This window comes from Bidens hawaiensis, unplaced genomic scaffold, assembly GCF_021521415.1.
Source record: "Bidens hawaiensis isolate Kalapana, Puna unplaced genomic scaffold, B.hawaiensis_p1.1 tig00064017_1, whole genome shotgun sequence".
Classification (NCBI taxonomy): Eukaryota; Viridiplantae; Streptophyta; class Magnoliopsida; order Asterales; family Asteraceae; genus Bidens; species Bidens hawaiensis.
In genome coordinates, this window is record NW_027501458.1 from 32,876 (window position 1) to 52,149 (window position 19,274).

Below are 19,274 nucleotides of genomic sequence, written 5' to 3' on the forward strand. Positions count from 1 at the left end.
GTTCACCACTTAACTTAGTATGCATGCCACCATCAACCCTTGTTACAAGCACTAAGATACAAGAATGGTCTTATGGAATCAATGTCCTCTAGTTATGGTCTTTGTGTTTTATATAATTTGGGTTTGTAGCACTTATGTTCTCCATATCTAAGTGTCGGGTTTAACTTTTTTTCAGTACAATATATAACAAATATCTAGTCACTTAAAAAGACATTATTTAGACAAGAATAAAGATTTAAAATTTATATACTCGTTTACATGAAAAATAAGCGAACATATTTTATAAGTTGTTAATCATGCTTGACTTAAAGCTAAAATCCATTAATGATACTCTTAAAATTAATAAAAACTAGCAGGTGGTTCGCGTTTTGTGACGGTTTCATAAGAGTTAAATATAACCCGACTTTTAATCGGCTTGCCTTAGACATTGATTAATATTTGGCTATTATTTAAATTATTGTTATTAAATGTGTAATACTAAATGTACTTAATATAGTGAATTAAATATGCATTAATAAATAATGTATACTAATTATTAGTTGTTACAAAAGACAATTTTATCTATTGAAAATTTTCTATTACTTAAATTGAACTCATCAAGTGTTGTATCATATGCATAAAACTTTATAAAACTCTTAAAATCCAAAAGTTCTTTGACGTACTTCTTTAAAATGTTTTATATATAGTATAGACAGAGCTTCAATATGAGGTAAAAGTTATAATTGAAACAAATTGATAAAAGTCAACTTGCTCTTGGCTCTTTCAAATCATTCTGTTGGAGATTTTGTGTGATTTTGTATATTTTCTTAATTTCATAGGCAATAAATAAATACTTCATACAACAAATTTTCAAGAATGGAAAAGAATTGAATAATAAATTAATTACTCTCTCCATTCTTGAAATTTTATATATATATTTATTTATTTCTTATATAAAAAAACAACCTTGGCAAAAAGACATCCCTTTCACTTATATACCCCTTTTATGTAGGGCATCAAAAGTACTCCAAAGTGACTTTAATCCTATGCAAATATTCTTACACAACATATGAGGTGGGTCATGTAGAGAAGGAGTGGGACCCAATATAGTGTCATTTGATGGGGAACAGTCGAACTCAAGAATTGTGCTTCCTACCTTAGACTATGTGTTACACATACTCGAATGTTTTCTCTTCTCAAACATGACTACTTTCTACATAGATTGAGAGGATGTTAGTATTATGAATGTGTTAGGTTAATAATTCAATGTTAAGTAAAAAAAAATGATATTAGCATTAGAACTTTTATTTTGTTACGATAGTCTTTTATTAAATACCAGGTATTAGAATAACCTTAAAGCACCCCAGGATTACCTGCCCGTAATAACACTAGTGAGTAACCTAACATGACAATAGCAATCAATGTCTAATGACTTCAATAAGCATCATGCCATAATTATAGATTGTCGAACGTTTCAAATTTGACAGAATTGAAGTATCTATTTGTTATCTGTGTAAAAGATAATCATCACATCCGTCGACAATTACCATGATAAACACGTTAGAATGTATAACAAATAGATTCATAAATTCTAGAAAACTACACACCTCCAAAGGTTAATGATACAATTAGTAGGCGCAAACACATTGTTTAAATGAAATAGTAGTTAATGAAAAACAATGAAACCATACCTTGTACATTATATCAATCTTTTGATATATGGTAAAAAACATAGTGCTAAAGATATCAACCATTAATATCCACATCATCAACCATTAAACAACTACCCAAACTCAACCCCCTTTTGTTCCTTCCAGGAGATATCACACATACACATACACATACACATACACATACACATACACATACACACACACACACACACACACACATACATTCATACCTACATCAACTCAATCAACCCTCACTCTTCACTTTCCTCTGCCAGAAAACCAGCTTCCGACCACCAGTCACCATGGCCGAAGCCGGAGTTCACCGCCTTCCGCCACCCTTAAACCCCACCGCCCAAGAATTCATACCTACTTATTATAATAATAATAATAATAATAATAATAATAATAATAATAATAATAATAATGTGTACTACACATTACCAATAATAATCCCACCAACACCCACACGTGCACTTGTTTTAACATCAGTCCCAACGCACGTGAGTGAATCCACTGTACGGCGGGACCTAGAGCTGTTTGGTGATGTCCGCGCCGTATAGATGGACAGATTTAGAGACGGGATATTAACTGTTCATTTTTATGACATCAGACACGCGTGTGACGCGTTGAATAATATTCAACATCAACACGTGCAACAAGAATGCGGTGTTAGGCAGTATTTTGATGGACCCATGGTCTGGTCTTTTGCCGGTCCATCGCCTGCACTGCAGGCGCATGGACTGGTTTCGGGTCAAGTGGTTTGGGCACAGTTTGCGTACCCGGTTGCGGCTGGGCTCCCCGACCGGTGTAATCAAGGCGGTGTTATTACTTTGGATTCAGACGTATCTACGGCTGCTGTTAGAGATATTTTTAAATCTGTTGGTAATTCTTTTTTTTAACCTTTTTTTTTTTATTTTTAATAAATGTTAAAAATTGTAATGAAAAATAACTTATTTGGACATGTCGCTTTCAAATGTATCTGAACATACATATCTGACGATGTTGATACTTTTGTTGTTTTGTATCTGGTCATAAATTTCGGATTTTATAGGCTAAATTATTATTATTATTATTGTTTTATTTTTATTATCCTTTTCAATCTTTTATAATTTTTTAGATAGTAAAACCTGCCCTTATTATTATCTTTAGGGGACCTGAAGGTTCAGGGTGAAAATTATTATCTTTAGGGGACCTGAAGGTTCAGGGTGAAAATTAGTGAAATTTCATTGAAAATTATTATTATTATTATTATTATTATTATTATTTATTATTATTGTTATTATTATTATTATTATTATCAGGGTGAAAATTAGTGAAATTTCATTGAAAAAAATTATTATTGTTGGTATTATTATTATTATCTGGGAATGTGAATAAATTTACTAAAATTCCATTGAAGAAAATTTTATTATTATTATTATTTTCAGGGGATGTGAAGGAAATTAGTGAAATTCCATCGGAAAAACACCAAAAGTTTGTCGAGTTTTATGACACCAGAGACGCAACCAAGGCCGTGAAATTGACAGTAAGCCGGTGGTGGTAGAGTTCATTCGTCCTAGTACTGGGAATGTACTAATTAATATTAATAAGCATAATAAACACATTCCCAACACTATACCTGAAGAGGTAGGTCTCAGCAGAGCCCAGTTGGACCCGCAAAACTAACCTTGAAGAGGGACGTCTGCGCAGAAACCAACTGGATCCGCAGGACCAACCATGCTCAGAGACGTGACGTCCTTACGCGCAGTACGCAAGCTGTTCCCGCAGGAAATGCCTCCCAACGGTGAAGGACTCCGCCTGTCCCCGCAGCCTCGGATACAAGCCATTAGGGAAGGCCACCCGCGCAGCAAGGCTACACGCACAAGGCACTTAGCTCTCGATCATTCAGTGTCACCTGAAGGAATGAGCAAAGCCGGGAACAATCCCGCACAAGGGCGGGAGGGGGAATACTCCCGCCCAAATAAGCCAGTCCGTACGATACGGGAAGATCTTCTGTACTGTACCTGACGAGGTATGGGCAAAAGATCTGACTAAAGATACGACAGCTTATTGACAACAGTATGGCGAGCAGCATGCTCCTGCACTGTATGTCACTATTAGCCGCTGCCTACTCACCAACTCCTGTCATACCACGTGCGTAGCCGGCAGTTGGTGGAAAAGGAATAGTACACAGCAGGCCTGGTCACTATCAGCCACTGCCTACCCACCAACTACCAGCAGGGCACGTGCGTAGGCCACTGTTGGTGGAACAGGAACACTGTTGCAGCCGGCCACACCTCCTTGGAAACCTACCTTCGGCTATAAATACCACAAATGGTATGACCATCTCATCTTATCTTGTATCATCATATTATACCTGATATCTGCTCTAGCAATATCTTAATATACATTTATATTTAAAGAGCAATCTAGTCTGATTCTCACGCCGGAGGGTGGTCACAAGGAGGAACCCCCCCTTCTCAGTGACAAGCTCACGGTATCTGTTTTGCAGGTTATCAGAAGAACCATCTTCTCTGGGTCTAACCCCTCGTGGGAAACATCTATCTAACCCCCAGGTTATCCGTAATCTGCCCGGGGTCCGGTTAGTGTTTCTTCATTGGCGCCATCCGTGCATAAAGCTAGAACATTTTTCTCCAGTTTTTTCAAACTTCTAAGATGGTTAAAGAAACTCCGGTAACCATAACCCCAGCTACTGGGGGGAATACCGGCAACACAGTTTTTACAAACACTACCCCGGCTACCCAAGCCGGGGCAAGTGAAGTAAATTTTACGAACACTACCCCAGTTACTCAAGCTGGGGCAAGTGCAGTAAATGATCGCCTACTGGGATTCACGGATACCCAGTTAGAGAAACGAAGACTCCCCCGCCAAACTCTCGATGAAGTTAAGGCATGGGCGGAGGCACGTCAAAAGGAATTCCAAGCCGAGTTGGACGAACACTTGCGTTCCGTCCAACAGGCCGACGAATTCGAAGAATACTTGGACAATGACTCGAAGGAATCCGACTCCGACGCGAACCCTCGCCATAGGGCAAAAGGGAAGCGTAAGGAAATGGACTCCCAACCGAGAAGGCATTTTGGACAAGCCTTCAAACAAAAAAGCACAGGTGGAAGTCCACGAGACTTCTCCAAAACATTCAGACCAAACGTTGCAAATGCGGGAACGTCCAAATTTGCAAGGGACATTGCGGAAGCAATCACCCCAAAAAGTGCCAAACAAATGACAAGCATAGGCACATATGATGGTATATCTGACCCAGACGATCATTTGAACAGATTCATAGCGGGGGCAACCGTCAGTAGTTGGACGGAACCTACGTGGTGTTACATGTTCCAAATGACAATGGTTGGGGCTGCTAAAGCGTGGTTCGATCGTCTACCGGTCAACCACATCTATGACTGGGCAGACTTCCAACAGAAGTTTAGCCAACACTTTAGCCAGCAAAGAAAGTATACCGAGGAGCAATGGACAATCCTCAAATGCATTCGAGAGAGAGATGAATCTTTGCTAGACTTCATCACTCGCTTCAACTCGAAGAAGCTAAGTCTGGGTAACATTAGCGAAGATCTTGTTCGCGCTGCTTTCATACAGGGCGCGAACGACCCAGAGCTCATCCGCACCTTAACAGGTAAAGATGGCATGCCATCCACATGGGATGCCATCATGACAGCAGCTAAACGCTTTGCGGAAACGGAGAAGCAACTAGGTAGAGATCTCCCACAGAGCACAAACCTCTACACCCAGAAAACAAGGGAAGACAACGTCCTTACCGCCCGATTAAACAAAAAGCGAAAGCTAGGCATTTGGCAGTCAAGGGTAAACTTTGACACCTCATCCTGCTTACAACATCGGTTAGGCGGAAGGGATAACGTACGGTCGAACCAGAACTCCAGATGGACGCCGCTCACCAAAAGTGTCACCGAGATATTCGCCACCGAGGAGCTCCCATGGCCAAAGCCTCAAATAATCCGACATCGTCACAATGCTGATCGGAGCAAGTACTGTGACTTTCACAGGACGAAAGGCCACAACACCGAAGAATGCATAGACGTAAAGGACATGGTCGAAGCATTTGTCAGAGATGAGACGCTCGCGCACCTCGTGGCGCAATGAACGCTGAGCAGGCCGATGCGTGTAGAACCCCAGCTGGGGAAAACACGAATAAAATTCCAGCTTCGATATGGAGACTACATGATGCGTAAAGAACGAGATTCCGAACCAGGTGCGTATCGGCTCGATGGCACTCCCATCCCAACAACATGGAAGGGAGCTCATTCACACAGTTTGCATGTAAATCAATTCCAAATTTGTAAAGAAAAGGCCAAGAGCCACTTCTAATGGAAATGATTCTCCTTAAAACATCGGCGCTGATGATTTTACATTTATACTTATATGAACTATCAACACTAATATGCCGGTTTTTGCCGCATAATTACGTTGAAAGTCGTTGCATGGGGAAGGCGGCAAAACCCGCATAAACCCAAAAAACGACAAACCTTCACGCAGGTCAGTTGAAGGGGAAAAGTTCAGTTATCCCACTAAATGAAAGTGCCGGTCTATCCGCATGAATCATGATAAGAGGAAACTGAACACTAACCTATTAACAACCGCGCGTCGAACGGTTAATTCAACACTAATATGCCGGTTTTCACCGCATAATTACGTAGAAAGTCGTTGCATGGGGAAGGCGGCAAAACCCGCATAAACCCAAAAAACGGCAAACCTTCACGCAGGTCAGTCGAAGGGGAAAAGTTCAGTCATCCCATTAAATGAAAGTGCCGGTCTATCCGCATGAATCATGAGGAAAATGAACACTAACCTAGTGACAACCGCGCTTCGAACGGTTATTCAAGAAAATTTCTAACAAAAGGAAGAAAACCTACACGCAGGTCAGATATAGGTAAAGTTTAGCCATCCTACTAAGTGCAAGTGACGGTCCTACCCGCACAATCACGAAAGAGGAAGCGAAACTTCACACCTATTATCTGCCACGTTCAAAGGTTAACTTATCCTAAAGGATGAGAAAAACCTACACGCAGGTCAGATATAGGTAAAGTTTAGCCATCCTACTAAGTGCAAGTGACAGTCCTACCCGCACAATCACGAAAGAGGAAGCGAAACTTCACACCTATTATCTGCCACGTTCAAAGGTTAACTTATCCTAAAGGAAGAGAAAAACCTACACGCAGGTCAGATATAGGTTAAGTTTAGCCATCTTACAAAGTGCAAGTGACGGTCCTACCCGCACAATCACTAAAGAGGAAGCAAAACTTCACACCTATTATCTGCCACGTTCAAAGGTTAACTTATCCTAAACACTTAGAAATTTCATAAAAAGATGAGGAAAACCTACACGTAGGTCAGATGGCAAAGTTTAGCCATCCTACTAAGTGCAAGTGACGGTCCTACCCGCACAATCACGAAGGAGGAAGCAAAACTTCAACCTATTATCTACCACGTTCAAAGGTCAACTTATTCTACACTTGGAAAATTGCTAATTTAAACTAAAGTATGCAAGTCATATAATGTTTATAAAGCAAGGAATCCAATAAAAGAAACGGTCTTACCCGCACAAAGATTTATATTTCATAAATATTCATTACAAGAATGGCCGGGTAACTACCCGCCTATAAGAAAATAAATCTATACAAGCTAAATCTATCCTAGCAGTGGGAAGGGATCTTCAGGATCAGGCTTCAGGGCCACTTCCACTTGGACCAGCCCCATCAGTAGAGCGTGGCAGTTCAAGGAAAGCTTTGAGGATAGCTAGCCCATCATCAGCAGCAGCAACTTCGTTTACCTTCTCCACCACCGGATGCGGGAAGGCGGCGTATTGATTTACTGCTTGGTCATATACAGCTTCAGTATCTACATCGAATAAAGGGAAGTTGGAAGGCGGGATGCCTTTCTCAACGAACCCTATACCAAGCAGGAAGCCGGCCTTTTCCCCATCCTCGTGAGAAGCGTTGAGGGCTGCGCTCATAGCATCGTCGTAAGATGTCTCTGAGAAGACCCGATGCACAACCTACAAAGAAAAAATACAAGTGTCAACCTTTTCTATTCACAAAGAAAAGCGTAAAGACATGAAAACATACCTGAGACAACGCTTCTCGAATAAGCCATTCCTTGGCAACCAGAGCTTCTTGGAGGGCAGCTTGAGCTTCGTTACGGGCGCGTTCGGCTTCACTCTTGTTAAGGTTGGCAAGCAACACTTCTTTAGCCGCAGCCTCTTCGACGCCCTTTAGCTTCCGCTCAGTATGGTCAAGCACCCCCCTCTGGTCCAAGATCTCCTGGAGCTTTTTGGCGTCTTCCATCGCCAAGGCATCATGAGCCTGCTGGAGAGCCTCTAATTTGGCTTTAAGTTCTTCATTCTCCACGCGTAGAGGCTCAGCAACAGCTTCAGCCTTGGTGGCCCTCTCGGTTGCGTTCCTGGCAGTCTCCTTAGCCAGCCGAAGCTGTTCATTAACAGCTTGGGCAGCCTTGGAACGGGCCTCGAGTCAAGCCTGAACTTCAACCTCGAGGGCCTTGAAGGCCTTCTCCTTCTCCGCAGCCACTGCGGTAAGTTTTTGGTTCTCCTCCCGGATAGCCCGCGCCTGAGCTTGTTCTTTAGCGCGAGCTGCTTTTAACTTGTCGTTTTCACGACAAAGCAGCTCGACGCGCGGCTGCATCCGGGCCAGGAGAACCCGAAGCTCATTGCTTAGCCTACCCTCATGGTAGCTAGCCATGGCTTCCCCCAACGCACCACCGGGAGCAGCGTGACGAGCCCATTCCACGCACTCCACAGGGGTGCGAAGGGTTGTTCCTCGGCGAATGTTCCATCGTGGAACATATACTTCATTGGAATCCGACACTGCAAAAAACAAAAAGCAGTTAGGAAAAGATGATAAAAAATATATATAAAAAAGGGCCAAAGGAACCCTACTCACATGTAGGGTCAATAACAGGCCGATAGCCGCCGAACCCATCACCTGAACCCAAAGGAAATCCATCCAAGAGGTCAGGCAGATGGGAAGGTGGCAAAGATTGGCGAGAAGCCCCATGCGTACCTGATGGATCGGCCGTCGTTGCCGATGGCGGGGGCATGGCAGCAGCCGCCGCGGTCGCCGCCGCGGAATCCGCAGCAAGAGTGACCGCCGGCTCAGTGAAAGATGCTGTAAAAATCGCACTCACAGCCGGCGGTGACGTCATCTCAGCTGGAACAGTCGGCTCAAAGGAGTGAGCAACTGAACCAGCGGAAGCAAGCGCAGGCGCCTGGGTCGACGCTTCAGGTAGGCTGACCAAGCCTACCGTCATTGGCGGAGAGGTACTCCTCTGCGCTCCACCCTAGAATGCGTCAACATCCACACCTGCGTAAAGAAGATAAGTGTTAACGACATTAAACTATGAAGCTAGATAAAGGAAATTTGTACTTACGGGTTTTCTTGAGCTTGAAGGTACGGAGAGGCGGGGACGAACCCGATGGAGCCGGCCTCTTTGCGCCGGTCACCGTCGTCTTCTTGGGCTCTCCGGAGGTGACAGTCGCAACCTCCGGAGCAGTGGTCTTATCACCACCGGGATTCCCCGCCACCTCTTCGCTCTCGGTCTCCGAATCAGACCGAGGCGCTTGATCGGCAGTGGAGGCCTTCTCCTTCCCCTTCCCGCCGGCAGCCTTCTTCTTCCGCACCAACGGAGGACCATCTGCGGATTCCTCATTAGAGCATACGATTAAAGGAATTCCAGCAGAGGTTTCAACATTGAGGGGTCGAGGGTTGAAGAGCGCCTTACCTGGCCGCCTGGCGCTCAGGATCTCATGGCCTTGCGGATAGACCTCCACGAACCGATCCGCCGTTTGTTCGAGGATGGGCAACTCGTTCTCGTCCAGAGCGCGAGTACCCATCAGGGCGGGACCGTCAGCCTCCCGCGGATTAAGGAGCGACTGCAGGTCGTTCCCCTCTGAAATAAACAGGAAAAAAGTTAGAAGCAATTCAGAATTAACAAAAAGAAACAAAGCATACCGTAAGGAACAGAGTTCGAACCGTATTCGAGGACGATTGGGACCTTTTGCGCATCCGCCGCCTTCCACACCCGGCTCATCCCCAACATGACCATCCCGGACTCCGCAAATCGGTAAACCGGAGATTGGACCCGAGATATCTTCGAGAACCATTCCGCCTCCTGGTAGTTGGAGGCGTGAAGGCTTGGGAGAGCTTGCCCATTCTTAAACTTCATGGCAAGGGGGATGGCGCGAGCGGAGATAAAAAAGAACTCCCGCTTCCACGCGCGAAGACTGCGCTCGGTCGCGCAAATCTTCAAACCCTTGATTCGGGTTGTCAGGGCATACCACCCCTGGATGCACCTCCAGGTATAGAAGGTCATCAGCCGGTCAACATAGGGCTCAACGCCCAAAATCCGGCACACCCACTCGAAGTGGCGAATCTTGGCAATCGCCATGGGGTGCAACTCGGTCAAATGAACACCGTGCCTCTCAAGGACACGGTAAACAAACTTTGTCAATGGGAACCTAAGATTCCCATAAACAAAGAATGCTGCATAAACCCCGATCTTGCCTCTGGGGGCATCGTACACAGTATGATTGGGTTCAGGAAACTCAGGCTCGAGAGACTCGAGCATGAACTTCCTGACGACATACCGGTACAGATCGCCAGGCAGAGCACACTGGCACTCACCAGCAGTACTCTTGTCATCGGCTGTGGATTCAGCATCACGAGACGACATCTTGTGAAGGAAAGAAGAAAACGATTTCGGGAGAATGCTTGCCTGAAAAGGGGAGTATTCGCCGGAAATCGCTTAAGAGATGAGAAGAGTGAAAGTGTGGATTACAAAGAACCCTCTCCCCCTTTATATACTAATCGCAATTAATGCGATGAAATTAATGCGGAAGAGAGAGAAAACGAAGGTGCAATGAAACTATGACACGTGGCAAAAAGCAAGCTGGCAACAGCTGTTGACAGGACGCATACCATTAATTTCGAGGCCACGCGCCCAAAGAATCGCGCCCACGCGCCTGAAAAAGCGTCTGGAATGACCATGTACTGTCACGTCACAATAACTTCCTGCACGTCCTGACACAGTCAGAAGAAACCGTCGCACGACGTTCAGAGGTTTGGACTGTTCTTATCCTTCCACCAACTCTTCGAATTTCAAAATTCAAAATTTAAAAATATTAAAAAGTAAGCGGGAAAATACCCCTTACCTTGGCAAACAAGTAACCGTAAGACGGATGCGGGTACAGTGTTAAGGCAAAACCCTTCACATACCTTGCACCCGCAGGGAATTGAAGCCAAGTAAACCTTGGCAAACAAGTAACCGTAAGACGGATGCGGGTACAGTGTTAAGGCAAAACCCTTCACATACCTAGCACCCGCAGGGAATTGAAGCCAAGTAAACCTTGGCAAACAAGTAACCGTAAGACGGATGCGGGTACAGTGTTAAGGCAAAACCCTTCACATACCTAGCACCCGCAGGGAATTGAAGCCAAGTAAACCTTGGCAAACAAGTAACCGTAAGACGGATGCGGGTACAGTGTTAAGGCAAAACCCTTCACATACCTAGCACCCGCAGGGAATTGAAGCCAAGTAAACCTTGGCAAACAAGTAACCGTAAGACGGGTGCGGGTACAGTGTAAAGGCAAAACCCTTCACATACCTAGCACCCGCAGGGAATTGACGCCAGGAATACCTTGGAAGTAAAGTAACCGTAAGACGAGCGCTGGTACAGTGTTAAGGCAAAACCCTTCACATACCTAGCGCTCCGCTGGGAATTGAAACCAAGAAGGATCGTCTGGGCAATGCTTGCGGAAACGGAAATAACATCCCCGCATAGCGGGAACGTCGGGAACTACGTTGTTTGAAGCTCCAGGATGGAATTGGTGGTTTTAACATAATTGATCACTATGTTCAAAACTACCAAAACCTCATGGAGAATCCACACAAGTGGGACTCAACGCTCCTGACTTGCGAGGAGGTTACAGACCTAACCGCATCATACCCAAAGACCAAGCAGGAAACTCGGGAATTTCTGCAAGTGACAAGGACTTCCGCGGGAAGAATCTCCATGGAAAACCTTAAAAACCCCTTTTCAAAACCCTTTGCTTTAGTCCAAAAGTTCACCTCACTTTATTAAACACTCATGAGAAGAACATTGGACTGGGGGGACTTGAAGAGGTAGGTCCCAGCAGAGCCCAGTTGGACCCGCAAGACTAACCTTGAAGAGGGACGTCTGCGCAGAAACCAACTGGATCTGCAGGACCAACCATGCTCAGAGACGTGACGTCCTTACGCGCAGTACGCAAGCTGTTCCCGCAGGAAATGCCTCCCAATGGTGAAGGACTCCGCCTGTCCCCGCAGCCTCGGATACAAGCCATTAGGGAAGGCCACCCGCGCAGCAAGGCTACACGCACAAGGCACTTAGCTCTCGATCATTCAGTGTCACCTGAAGGAATGAGCAAAGCCGGGAACAATCCCGCACAAGGGCGGGAAGGGGAATACTCCCGCCCAAATAAGCCAGTCCGTACGATACGGGAAGATCTTCTGTACTGTACCTGACGAGGTATGGGCAAAAGATCTGACTAAAGATACGACAGCTTATTGACAACAGTATGGCGAGCAGCATGCTCCTGCACTGTATGTCACTATTAGCCGCTGCCTACTCACCAACTCCTGTCATACCACGTGCGTAGCCGGCAGTTGGTGGAAAAGGAATAGTACACAGCAGGCCTGGTCACTATCAGCCACTGCCTACCCACCAACTACCAGCAGGGCACGTGCGTAGGCCACTGTTGGTGGAACAGGAACACTGTTGCAGCCGGCCACACCTCCTTGAAAACCTACCTTCGGCTATAAATACCACAAATGGTATGACCATCTCATCTTATCTTGTATCATCATATTATACCTGATATCTGCTCTAGCAATCTCTTAATATACATTTATATTTAAAGAGCAATCTAGTCTGATTCTCACGCCGGAGGGTGGTCACAAGGAGGAACCCCCCCTTCTCAGTGACAAGCTCACGGTGTCTGTTTTGCAGGTTATCAGAAGAACCATCTTCTCTGGGTCTAACCCCTCGTGGGAAACATCTATCTAACCCCCAGGTTATCCGTAATCTGCCCGGGGTCCGGTTAGTGTTTCTTCAATACCCCATGAAGTTCAAAACAAACCATTGTGTAATAATGTCACTTTAAAGAAAAATGTTTACAAGCACCCCAAGTCACCCGAGAATGCTGCTGCCCGAAGCAAGCCGTGGAAGGGTCCCCGATATAATCGAAATGCGGATCCAAGGTATTTGATTAAAGGTGGTACTGATGCTGCTGTTGTTTCCAGTTTTGAAGATAACTGTGATGATCAAAAACATTCCTAATAAGTACAGGTTATATTTGTAAAACTCTTTATTAATAATATTATCAAAATATATAACATGTCACTTTAACTTAAAACATGTTTTTTTGTTTTGTAGTCTAAAACTATTGCTAAACATGTTGGACAACCATTGCATTCGATGCAACGAGAGCGAAAATCAACCGGTGTCTTCTTACGACTTTGTCTATCTACCGATCGATTTTGTGTACGTTGGAATAATATCGTTAAATTATATTTTTTTCCATTTAAATGAGTAGTGTTGTACTGAAAAAGTCTGAAACAGAATGTGTTGCTAGTCCTTTTTGAATAGCGAAATTATGTCGTTTAGAGAGTATTGAGATTCGGTTTTCGACAGGAATAAATGCAATGTCGGATATGGGTTCGTGAACATGACGTCTCCGGAGGCGACATGGAGGTTATACAAAGCTTTTGATCGTCAAAACTGGGAGGTCTTTAATTCCAAGAAAATATGTCAAATCTCTTATGCTAGAGTACAGGTAAACATTTATATATATATATATATATATATATATATATATACATATATATATATGTAAATATGATTGCATTGTATCAATGTTATTTTGAAATAATAGTTTTTGTTATTATTTATATTTTACAAATAGTATGTAAACATTATTACATACATTAATAAATGTTATTTTGAAATATTTACACCTGAAGTACAGGTATTATTTATATTTTACAAATAGTATGTATGTAAATATCTACATCTAGTGTACAGGTGTTATTTGCATTTTGCAATGTTTTAAAAACCGATTTTTAACACGTACCGGATTATTCTAAAAAATGGAACAACCAGTTAAATCAGGTTGTGTCGAAAAGTTCAACCGAGGTGAATAATTACCCTGTAATTTCATAAAAATGCAACATTAATTGAAAACTAATATAAAAATATATGATTCTATAATGAAATAGAACCCATAATAGAAAATGATACAAATACACTTGATTTTCAAAAAAATAACTTACAAGTTTACTCGTTTTAATTTAATCACTATGCTAACAGTAATTTTTAAAAAATACGGGCTGTAGAATATCAAAATCTCTTGAGCTTAAAACCGGTATGTTAGAAAATACCGCCGTCTCGATATTTTAGCAAACCGCCTAAAATTACCGAACTTAAAATACTGGCCTGATATGCAAAACCTGATATTACCGGTTTAACTGGTTTTTTAAATACAGGGTCTAGATGCATTGAAGGAACATTTCAAGAACTCAGAGTTTCCTGATTCGCCGGAGGGGTACATGCCGGTAGTATTCTCACCGCCGCGTGATGGCAGGACAATGACGGAGACTTTATCTGTAACACCCCAACCCGGAACAGGCTAACGTGTCACTATTACAGATATCAAATCAACGCCACAATCCAAAATACAACAAAAATTAATGCAACCTACGTCATATTATTAAACAAAATGAATTAACTTTAAGAAGCTTGAACTTCATTTTGTTATCTCTCATCACTAAATTCCCAGAATCCCGGATTACCTGAAAACAAAATAAGAAAAACAAAACAATAAAACACGGCTGAGCCAAAAATTGCCCAGTAACGGAAAGAACAATAGTATAGGTAAGGACAGACGTAAGATAATAAATATACGAACTTCAATTCAAACTCGAAACCAACCCTTTATACCTAAACATATACTTAATAAAATTCGGATGTATGATCCGACACTTGGCCAGAACATGGTCAAACGCATGCGGAAATATATCAGAACTATAACAAAAACACCCAGAGCCAGAAACATATAACTTGTAACATATAATGTGTGACGTGTAACATATAACGTGTAACATTTAACTGAACTATAATTAAATGCGAAACATAATCCGATACACGATCGGGACGTAATCTGAATATACTCAAATTTAACCAAATGCGTATACACATATCAAAACGGACCAGAAATATAGCGAAACAAAATATAATTACTAAAATACACGACGATGATGTTAAAATAAATAGGTCGTGTAATACGGAAGCACCCAGAGCCTAAACAGAGGGGTACACAGCTAGCTAGTCCATGCACCAAAGAGACGGTGTGGGTGGCGTGCACACATTGTTCCATCTCAAACAGAAGTCAGGAGTCAGGAGTCAGGAGTCGGAGCTAAGATCGATCTATACGCCTCTAAGTGGCCAAGGTACTACATGAGTACTTTCAGAGACGCCGTGAACTTTGATTACGCACTGTCACGATAAGTGCCATGTCAGGAGTCAGGAGTCAGGAGTCGGAGCTAAGATCGATCTATACGCCTCTAAGTGGCCCTAATACTTCAAAAGTACTAGTTAGAGACGCCGTGAACTTTGATTACGCACTGTCACGATAAGTGCCATGTCGTTGACGCCCCAACGACAAGTCAGAAATGCTCGGGTAACAGAGTACTGAACTAAAGTCGTATAACTAAAAGATATTTAAACAGGAACATGCAATAATGAATTCAAAATATATATAACCTATTGCATGCTATAAAATTAATATAACCATATCATACGAATAAACCGAACTAGATAACAAAAATCCGCACTACGAAGTGACGGACATCGAATATAAAATGGACTAGAACCAATACTATGAGTAAACGAAAACAGAAACCGTACTATGAAGTAGCAAGAAACAGAATCCGTACCGCGAAGTAACGGAATAGAGTTAATATACTATGACTAAAAGTAAACAGAAACCGTACTAACGAAATATAATTAATACTTCGAGTGAAGAAATACAGAATCCGTACCTTAATTTAGCAAAGCAAAGTAACAAAATCGCGACATCCTTAAATGGTATTAACACCTACACTTTAGTCATCTTGATTTAGATTTACGATGATCCAATTCGTTCGTTAATTGATGTTCCGGTGACGGATACTTTATACTTAAACATACTCCTTTTTAATATTGTTTAGAATTCACAATTACTTAATAACTTGCAATAACTTAACAATACTGATTATTTTTTTATTTATTATTATTTTTTTTTTGATAGTTAGACAAATTGATTTAAAGGAAAACTAGAGAATATTTAAATAGGTTTGATCCACTAGTAAATAAGTAAATAATAGATGGTTTATTAAATAAATGTTACATGATTTATTTATTATTAAATTGTGAACATGTATGCATGAAATCAACTGAGTATTCATTAAAATTCAATATAGAGTTCCAATTTAATTTCTTCTTCATAATTCAATTATATGAACTATCATATTGTAAGCTTTACATATTAATGAAAAAAAAACAAAACATTATATTATGATGATCGGTTTTCGCGTGGTATGTTTGGTTAGTCGCCGGAAACGAATCAAAAGTCAGTGGCCAAATCCAAAGATAACATATTGAAACTCATAACATGGTTACCTCAGTAGCAATATATCCGAACACAAACCGAACGTATCAAAGAGCGAGAGCGGCGGAAGTACACGAACGTGCGATGGTTATGAATCCGGTTATAACGGAATGTTAGTTTCGCGGCGATGACTCTCTCTTCGTCACGTTCAACAGAAGGTGACGGTGGCGGCTTCCATACAACCAACCGCGGCAGAGGCGATGCTTGTCTACAGTGACGGAAGACGACGGTGGTGGTTGGTCGTACACGATATGTGACGGTGGTGGCATACGTCGTCGGATTTTAAAACTAATATGGCGAATCGGGAATAACTCACATTGCTAGGAGATCAGTTCGCGACGACTCGTCGTCAATGGGTCACCGGCGGCCGTTGGAAGCAGAAACGGAGTAGGCGAGATGTGAGAGTAGGTGGTAGGGTTCGTGAGTCGTAATCAAGGGTTTACGGGGTTTTTTAAGCTGACCGAATTAGATATAGGAACTTGAGTTTTGATCTAGAATATATATATATATATATATATAGATATATTCAAATCCATACTCCTTGTTATACACGAAATCCTCATAGCATATTACGGTATTCCGGTACGTTAGTTGCTGTGAATTAGCAATTTAAAACAGTTAGTATTTATCCAAAAATCCCCAACTGGAGGTTTGCTTTATATACATAGATTTTTTTTTTTTTTTTTTCAATTAATTTCTAAATGTGTATATATATTCATCCTTTTAATTCTCTTACAACTGCATACCTTATATTTGTTAATACTTGTTGCTTTTAAATTTATACTTGTAAGATAAATATTTTACTTTACAAAAATCATTATGTTACTGAAACGATTTTATGAAGTTTAAAAATAAATTATCCAACTCAACTTTATATATTTTCTTATATCCATTACTAATATTTATTATTTTAAATATGCGGATATTACATTACCGGTTGTAAGCGTCACCTGCATTGCCTCTATCACATCACCTTCAGAAGCAGAAGTTGGGTGTCATGATTTGACACACACCATATCTTCTGACCACAATAATAATAATAATGATGATAGTTTGGTTGTAAAAGATATGAATCAGACGGCAGAATCACCACCACCACCGGCTGCGGAGAGAGGTGGTTGATTTGAAGTGTATTTATGGGGATGTGTTGTTTTGTACTGTGCATGGATGGGCTTGATTACTAGTAGGAAGGACTCTATATTATTATTATTATTAAAATTATATTATATTTAATAAATATATTTTTATTTCTATATTTCTTGAAGTTTTTATAAATGGGTTTTAATTATTTTAATACTTTTAGTATGAAACTTAATAGTAGAGGTTGCATTTAATGATTTAGTACTTGAGTACTTTGAAAAGCCGAAAATAATTAATGGTAGAGAAAATAAGTAATTGTTTCTTAGTAAATCTTTGTAATTAAATGATTATTAAGCGATGGTTTATAGTTAATGCTAGAAAACTTGAATGTTGCATAATGTCTTAGTTGGCAATGCGTAAACTAAGTTGGTAATGGTTTGATGTCATAATATTTTGCAAATAAATTAGTGAATCATTAAAGTAATGAATTAATATGTGACATGATACAGGATTTCATAAACTCGCTTTGATTGTCTTTCAAATAAACCAAAGTGTAGTCAGATTAATGTGCTACCCCATTTTTTATTTTATAAACTTTACATCCATGAGCTTTATCTTTGAACTTTAGCCGATCAGTTATCTCATTACCCGCTATTACCATTAATCTACACGAGTTACCAGCCTCTAAGCCACAGCCGCAGTAGAATATGAACTAAGAAGATACTTTCTATGGAATCGATATTTTGCCATATCCGATAGAAAGTTTTCACACTGAAAGCTTCTTTATCGATCAATCATTTAGTAGATTGTACTCGTAAAGCAACATAAAGCGCCATACAATCAACTTCGTTATATGAATCTAAGAATCTATCTGGATTTTAGTTTCTAAAATACGAAAGGAAGTACAAACTACCTCAACAAGGGAAACTAGAAGTTCGGGTTGTTGATTGATTAAATAACATTATTTTCATTGTTACCTAATTATATATTTTTTTAAGTATTGTCATTCTATTATAAGAAAAAAAAACACATAACTTTAATAATATAATGTAATAATTATGTGTTAAAACTGAAAAGTGTGTGTATTAGGAAAAAAAGTAAAAGATAAATTAAAAAGAAAACGTCCGCCTTATAATGGCTTAATTTGACCACTTGTTGGGCCACCAAGTTCTCATGTTGATAAGAACCTTGCATGAGCCATAGGCCCATAACTTTACGGAAAGCCCATTGTAAGTTTTTATAATATGTGTTGAATATCAGCATATGATTATTTGACTGATTGTGTAGACTGGTAGCATGTGGAGTGTACATTTAGTTCTCATAATAACAGAAGACAATATCTGCCTTCTGTACATATCTCTAAAGTTGTTTTTCGTCTCATAAAAGAACAATTAGAAAACTACATTTTGCATGATTCGGTATACATCCAAATAGGACAATGTATGATTGTATGTTATAATAGGTACGTTTACGTCCGTATAGAGCATTACCTGTTACAATACTATCCCTAATAGTACAGTTGTAAACAAGTTGAATCGCTCGTGAGCCACTTGCAATTGGCTCGCTAAAAGTTCAGATTGGACCGAGCTCAAAACTAAACACATTCACACCCCTAAAAAGTAATAGGTGTAGAAATCCATCCTTGTGCAGCAAAGTAATTTACCAGCACAAAGTAGCTATTATAGAGACAAACTATTCAACAACAAACGAACAAACATGAGCATCTTCTTAATACAAAAGTTATGTCCTGAGGATACAACATTTTGGAGGGGAAATCATAGACGATGACGACCCGGTAAATTGAGCGATTATGTAAA

General features: G+C 41.1%; 1 pseudogene; it reads left to right on the top strand.

Annotated features, from left to right (window-relative positions):
- Positions 1–1,954: 1,954 nt before the first annotated feature.
- Positions 1,955–14,362, top strand: LOC143604129 (protein terminal ear1 homolog; annotated as a pseudogene).
- The last annotated feature ends 4,912 nt before the right edge of the window (positions 14,363–19,274 follow it).